This window comes from Amblyomma americanum, chromosome 9 (assembly GCF_052857255.1).
Source record: "Amblyomma americanum isolate KBUSLIRL-KWMA chromosome 9, ASM5285725v1, whole genome shotgun sequence".
Taxonomy (NCBI): Eukaryota; Metazoa; Arthropoda; class Arachnida; order Ixodida; family Ixodidae; genus Amblyomma; species Amblyomma americanum.
The window spans coordinates 47,103,896-47,109,895 of NC_135505.1; the positions used below are offsets into that span (position 1 = coordinate 47,103,896).

A 6,000-nucleotide genomic window follows, 5' to 3' on the forward strand; every position below is an offset into this window, starting at 1 on the left:
CGTGACACTTTTCTGCGAACATCCGCGCTGGCGAGTCATGAGCCTATAAAGGCTTTCGTCTTAAAGGACGCACAGACACGTGAATACAGAACTGTATATGTAGAACTCTATATACAGAACTGTATTCTTTCATCGAGAGATGAAAGAATACAGTTCTGTATATAGAGTTCGAGAGATGAAAGAATTCGAGAGATGAAAGAATTAATGAAACGGGACATGCGCTCTCAGTAAGTCTCACTGAAATACTCTCGTTGTGGGGACCCAGAAGAGAGATCATGTCTAACTGAAAGTGCATCTCCATGGCCTGTCCGACGTCGAGTAGGGGTTAGCGTGCTGAATGCACGCTAACAACACCCCCAAGATACACAAACTGCAATGCCCAGACAAGAGTCGGGGGACGTCCCAGCACCGTCACTGACTATGGGACCGCCTTCTACATTAATTTGTACACCTTATGCTTTCCTCTCCGCACCAGTAAACAGAGTCAGACTGGGACGAGGATGAAAACAATGCTTCGAACTCTGCTTCACAACCTCATCACGAAGAAGGAAGTACTACAGCAGCGGCTTGATATGTCGTCGCAGTTGTAAATCGCCAATGCCAGCTCGAAGCCGGAAGCAACAAATATAAATTTGGGAAGGCGACTGAACCGCATCCCGGAAGGTTTTGAGAAACAAAGAAAAAAAAAGCGCAATGGATTTTGTTAAAAGCCGCGTCTGCAAAATGTCACCTAAACAGAAATGATAGGGGTGTTTAAATATATGCCGACTTCTACCGACTGTTCTTTCACATTAATCTAAAGGCACTTTGAGTGTTTTTATACGGGCCTCGATTGCCTTCTTCCTGTAGCATGCACCCTCATATCAACAGCACTTGTCATGAAATTGCTCAACGATAAAAGGGCTTGCAGCCACTCCAGGACACTTGCACTTGGGAGATAACTTGGAAGAGTGCAGGCGCGGAAAGCAGCCGCAAACTCTGCTGAGAGGTTCTCTGCAAGCAACCACTGGAAGCTTTCAACTTTACCCGTGTCAGCCATTGACATGTAGAATTACTTCAATACACTCCTAGTTAGTAAAGCCAATGTATTGATTTCCTAGAAATGCAGTTAACTGCACTGCTAGGAAATCAAGACATTGGATTTTAACTGCATTTCGACTGAGCTTTATTCATAACCGCCCAATGGTGCAGTGTAAGCACAGGCGCGATCAAATCCAATTGCAGCAGCACGGTATACACAGCAAACTGCGAGACATCTCTAACCAAAACCTTTTGTAACTAAAAAAATTCCGACGCTCCGGGGAGAGCCCGCTGCGAAATGTCGGGATTTTTAAATTTAAAGTCTTTCTTGGAGATGTCTAGCAGCTTATTAGAGGTTAGCAAACCTAATCAGACAGGCTATTCTGTCGAAATGCTTCGTTTAGCAACACGGTCTACGTTTATTTGACACCACCCCTGCCGCTCATCACTCAGGAATCCGCGCGGTCGATCTCCGTTCAGCTAGGGGCGGATAATTTCTGTGCCTAGCCTATCCCGTCTCCTCGTTGAGAGTGGGCGATATTTCATGTCGAGTTCTGCAAGGCTTACGGACGAGTCCAACAAAGGCGGCACAGCAATCGTAAGCGAAACCTAAGCAGCGTCACCCCTCACGAACCAATGTCATGCGCACCCGTCGCGTGCACAGCGAGCAAGCTGGCCATTGGCATCGCTGCATTATGGTCACGTGATACAGGTGAGCCACGGAGCGGGAGAAGCTCTGATGACGTCACGTCACAGAGGGCGGTGCGCACAGCATAACAGCGCAGTTTAAGCGAGACAGTGTCTGCGTGCGGATGGAACAATATTCGCGCTTGGTTCTTTAAGGCACATCGGTGCTAGCCTACAAAAGGACTCATACGGTAAGCGACACCGCTGTAGTACGCGCAATGACTGCAGTAAAAACATTCCTTGGCTCCGCACCGCTGGTACGGTTAATTCCAACTGACCTGAAGCAGCTTACCGGGGCCCCTAAGCAGTCGGCAACGGAAAGCTTAATTAAACACACTCGTTCTGACCAGAGCACAACCCCAGGCGAAGGAACAGAACGATCATCTTAAAACACTAACACATCATCATGGGGCAGCCAAAAGTGGTAATTTTAGCAACCACAATCTCGCTCAACACGGACCATTGTTAACAGCATGTCGGCTGCACTACTGTTCATTATTCAGGCATCCTACTCCCGTTTCAGGCAACGGCGGTTCGCACAATACATCCGGAACCTCCGACTGACCCATCAGGCTAGGGCACCTTAAAAGCGTAGCGCACTGTACGCATGGTCTCGGTTAAAGTGCTCAGCTAGCGTAGTGGAGTCTTCGCAGGCGATTGTAGTGGGTCGGGAGCTCCGGAAGACAGCCCAACGGACTCCCACCGCAAGCACGCCACTCCTGCAGCGTCACACGGACGTGGCAGCGAGCCAAGACAACGTCCGCAAAAGGCATGAGGAGGGGGGGACTGCCTGTCGTTCCGTCACGCTAGAGTGTGCCCGATACGTGCTGCCTCAGCACAACGACAACCACTTGCCCGCAACGACCACAGCCCAGTGAGCTCGCCAGGAGAACGGCAATGCGTATTCGCGAAGATCAAACGCTCGCGCGTCGAGTTCTCGCCTCAAACGGCGAAACTACGGAGTCGACATTTACCCCATAGTAAGGCAACAACCAGAGGAGGCGGAGGCCGGTTTTAAAAACGAGGGCCAGCCCGGACGCAACGAGCATTACATCCCGGTGGTGCAAGCGACACAGGCTTCTGTAGGGAGCGCGAAGCACAGGTGGGAGAACTCGCGCGCGTCTCGTTTGTACTTGCAAGAGGGTCGCGCTCGCTTCACGCATGCAAAACACACGCGCGCGCAAGAGCGCTCGCGGGCGGACAGCGGGAGCTCGTTTTGGGCCCCGGGCAAGGCCTCGACGCCAAGGGCGTGCGAAGAAAAAACTTGGCAGCGGCCGAGCAACCCGGTGCTGAGGAGGCTCGGATCTGCGCTCGATGTCGCGCGCGGCAACGGCGGTTCAATGCACGCCTCCCTTCATGAGTCAGATCCGCCGGCAGAGCGCTTATCCGGCAGCCTGACTCATCCGCGCACGGCTGCGTTCCGGGGCGGCCGCTCGGAGCACACCGAACACGACGGGCACGAAACCGCGGGCGACGTTGTTAACGGTAGGACGGCGCCAAAAACAAAAACAAGGACGACGCGAGATGCGCGTGTGTGCTTAGTACTCACCCCGAACTCCCAGCGGCCATGCAGCGTCGAGCCACGGCTGGACTCGTCGAAGCGACGCACTCTAGAGCACACATCCGACGTAGTAGTAGCGGCGAACACGAAGACGAGGCTGTGTGTGTGTGTTTTTTCTCGCTTTCCGACAACTCGAACGGGGAGCTCAGTCGCACCGGCCAACAACTTCGCTGACTCCGCGCACACTCAAACCGCTGCTGCTGCTGCTGCCCCAACACGAATATGTCACCACCATGATCGTACACGACACCGTAGGAATCAACACGGTCCCGTGGTTGGTCGTGGTTGTTGCAGCGCGAGCCAAAGCGGCGTTCGCGACGACAGCAGGAAGCTCTTCACACCGGGCAGCGCTCGCCAGCCGCCATGGCAGACTCCCCCCGTGCAGCTATTGCTTACGCCACCGGGGTGACTCATGCCTGCTGCGCCGAAAACCTGGCGCGGCCGACGAACACACGCACACTCTCCCTCTTTCCTCCTCCCAATCTCGTTGACTTCCTCGCTCCTCCTCGCCTCTCCCCCTCGTTTTCTGCTCCGCCCGGCTGGCTGCGAGCGCGAGCTGCGAAGGCGCGCTGCTGGCTGCCGCTGCTTCTGTTCGCGCTTTTGCGAAGGCGCAGCCGAGGCTGCTGCAGCGACAGCAGCAAAGCCTGCGGCGACGCTTCGTTTTGTTGTTTCTTCCCAGCGGCAGTGCCCAGCAGTGCGACATGGTGGCCCGTTTGTTCTGAGTCAGCAACGCGAACGCTGCCCTCGGTCACAACCCGCCAAAGGCCGCAGCGCTAAATGCGCGGAAGTGTTGGGGCGTGATTTCTATATCTCGCTGCGGAAAACGAACTCGAGTGGGTCGTTGATTCAATTCGCGTGCACTACGAATGCAACGTTGCTTCCCTGCGATATGGGGCGTGCACTTGATCCCGTAGCCGACCTTGATCATTTTTTTCTTCGTCGAGACTCTCCTCAGCATGCTCTCTGCGCATTTTTTCACTTCTTTCTTGTCAGTTTTATTTGTATTTTTATTGATTTGCACAGTGGATCACACTTGTCCTTTGTGAGCACGCTGCTTTCCTCAGTACACCTTCACAGTCACGCGCGTTCAATCACCAGTGCACCGAGGAACGAGAGTTCGCCCCTACTGAACCGAAAAACCGAGTCCCCTTTCACCATCAAGATGGCTGAACGATGACGTCGTGAAAATTGCATTATGCGAGGTCCTGTCTGTTTGTTTTTTACCTAATTGTGTTAGTAAGCGCCAAATACACGTGTCATTGTTACTGACACACGCAGACGTCACTTTTGTGCGCAGTTCTCGGCGAAAAACAGCGTGTATCTAGGGCCGTTGAAATATAACGGAACCTTCTGTTATTAAACGCGTAATAGATCGTCGTCTCTTGCAGTGGTGTTGTCGTGACTAAGTCGACAGAGCGCTTGTTATAGGATTTCAAAACATGGTTTAAAGGTATGCGTTGAGAAGAATCTGAATTATAAACTGTAGGACTTAACCACTGGCTTGCGTATATTTGCACAGTTGTAAAGAAGAAACGTCAGCCGAAAAGAAAGCGCACTGCGGTTATAAAACTACGTGAAAGCAGACAATAGCGCTTCACCAAAACATTTAGTCGTTCCGTCGCGGAGAATTCCACAAAATCCGTACGTTTTCTCTCTGGCCTGGCATAACGTCGAAAAAATAGTTCTGGGTAGCCGCCCTGCAAAGGTAAAGAGGCAATATAGAATTTCTGCAGCGACTGTTTTCAAAGAACGATTCCTTAAAGGGGCCTCGTTAATGATACTGCACAACTTGGTAAAAGTCAAGTGATCCTCAGTCGCAATGCAAAGGACGTATCGTTCGTCAGCTCTTAGGCCTTAATCCCAACAAGAACATACGTTTATTCCCCATCACTTCTCAGAACACACGGCGAATTTTTGGCACTATTTTCAGAACACGGTGCCGTACGTACCCCGAAAACTTCCGGTATTACGAGTTATTTGCATAACTGATTGCCCGCCGTGCGCTCACTTTGATGTGAAGCTCGCATAAGAACTTTGCTGCGAATATGTTGCCAATGCAAAGCGCTTTCTAAACGAATTCTCTGGTGCCACTGTGATAAAGCTGTGCGAAGGAAAACGAGGCGTTTATGTGCGACTTGTAGCCAGAGTTCAACTACTCCTCGACTGTCATTTTATAAGGCCTGCGCGGGAAAATAGGAAACAGTTGCATGGATAAAGACTGTTTACTCTCATTGAAGTCTCGAATATTGTGTCTAAACTAGACGTTTCATTTTAGGCGAATAATTGGTTGTTTCCCGGTTTGTGCCTGGACTGCACTTAAGACTGAACAGGCGAGTCTACTCACTCCCTCACCGCAGTCTGAGAAGGCAAGAAGCAGTTAAGTATACGAACCAAACCCTTCATCAACGCCACCATACTGAACAGAATGTACTCCACGTGCAACGAATTCAACTGCAAGCACTGCAAGGTGCCCAACACCCTGCACCACATGGTGTGGGAGTGCTGCGGCAACGAGCTACCGTCCACGCAACAAACTTCCGAAGAGCAGTGGGAGACGCGGCTAACCAGCGCCCATTCTGAGGTCCAGCTGAGATCCTGAGGGTGCGGCGAACGGCTAGGCCACACACGGCCTCCTGGATTAATGACGCCGCCGGCCCAGGACGAAGACACTTTCCTGTTCATTTGGGCAGTGATGTTTGATATTAGCAGTCCGGTTTGTCACGAAATCGCGA

The 6,000-nt window shown here is 51.9% G+C and overlaps 1 protein-coding gene across 1 annotated transcript in view; it reads right to left on the minus strand.

The window, feature by feature from the left end:
• LOC144104377 (uncharacterized) overlaps positions 1 to 3,869 on the minus strand; it is a 112,237-nt gene extending 108,368 nt beyond the window's left edge. Inside the window, exon 1 of the mRNA XM_077637338.1 lies at positions 3,257 to 3,869. The gene's annotated coding sequence lies outside the window, so the exon portion shown is untranslated. The remainder of the gene's footprint in view (positions 1 to 3,256) is intronic.
• Between the last annotated feature and the right edge of the window lie 2,131 nt (positions 3,870 to 6,000).